At 37.1% G+C, this 1,548-nt stretch overlaps 1 pseudogene; it reads right to left on the reverse strand.

Moving 5' to 3' along the window:
* Positions 1-1,548, reverse strand: part of LOC149167642 (small ribosomal subunit biogenesis GTPase RsgA 1, mitochondrial pseudogene) — a 34,694-nt pseudogene continuing 33,146 nt past the window's right edge.

Raw genomic sequence — 1,548 nt, forward strand, 5'->3', positions numbered from 1 at the left:
CTAATTGGCTCTCTTCCGGGAGAATCTACAATGTTTCTTAGGCTCTAGGCTTGGTTCTACTCATTTAAAGCCCATTTGAGAGCCCTGGTATCTGACATCAATTTCTCATTTGGTACCCATCAACCTTAACTATATCTCTTCCCGTATTTTCATTTCATCAAGTAACTAAAAATAATAAGGATACCTTTCCCAATCACCTTTGACTACACTAACATAGATCCATCTTAAATACAGATCTAACATGAGTCAAGAGGGATCTAATTTCTTCATGTGTAAATTTTCTTATGAGCCGACATTATTTAAATATTTTGTATAGATATTTAATTTTATTTTTATTTTTAGATTTTTCATAATTTTTATTTGGTCGGCATGAACAAAATTTCAATTCAATTTTGATGATAGACGGACAATGTTACACATCATACTGGGCTGTATAATGACCCTCTTGGCTCAACAACGTGGCTCACTAACATGCAAACAATCTTTGAAAGAACACCCACCTAGACTCTCTCAACATCTACCATTTTCCTGATATCAAGGAACATCCATGCTAGAGAACTCTTTCTAACTTTTATGAGTCTGGGTTGGTTGAAACCAGGTGTGTCAGTAAGATAGCCACCAACTAGTAGTGGAAATAGTGATACATTCCATGTAGTATGCTTTCCATGACCACTTCTCACAAAAATTTCTCTAACACGTTATTGTTCAAACCACTTGCTTCCATCCCTTGCCTATCCTACAAAAATGTCCATGTCACTAGGAATTTCTAGACCACGATGCAATGCATTGATCAAACTAGACTTCCCTACTCCACTAGGACCGACCACTACAAATGTGCAGTTCTCTAAAACTTCAGAAATAGTTGTCAATCTAGTGTTTGTATGAGCACTGCAAAAGAGAGGCTCATAACCCCGAGTTCTTACTTCATCTCTCCGCTTATGCACAACCTCTTCTTGTACAGTATCCAACTTGTTCAAAACCAATTGAAAGGGAATCTCTGTAGACTCAGCTTCCACCAAGAATTTGGTGAAACTAAAGGGCTCAAACTTGGATTGCTCCATGGAGGAAAGGGTAAGAAAATGATGAAAATTTGCAACTGGAAAATCCAGAAGCTATAAATTCCACTCAAATACATCTTCTATCATGCCTCTTTTGTGTACCCAATCAAATCCACCAACCAAGACCTTGTCCCTAACAAAAAATGTCCTCTTAATTTTCTTAACCACAACACCCACCATGCTATCCTGCATTGAATAATAAACATCAATATAATCACTTAATGTATCTAAGCGCCCACATATTATATCATTGTGTAATGCAAAGGTAATTCCACCCCATGGTATTCTCCCTTGGTGCCTTGTATGGCCACTAACTTGAGCATTGGCTCTGGTGAGCTTTAGTGTTTTAGTTTGTGATTTGGAAGAGTTGACATGGAGATTGTGTAGTATTGAACTATTTTTTTTAAACATTATCCGCATGTATGGTGCAGAATGAGCATGCACTACATATGGTTATTTTTTAAAACCATGTAACTTGACCATAGGGACA

Source organism: Pinus tabuliformis, chromosome 5_1, assembly GCF_031772625.1.
Source record: "Pinus tabuliformis cultivar Carrire ecotype Pingquan chromosome 5_1, CPIR1, whole genome shotgun sequence".
NCBI lineage: Eukaryota > Viridiplantae > Streptophyta > Pinopsida > Pinales > Pinaceae > Pinus > Pinus tabuliformis.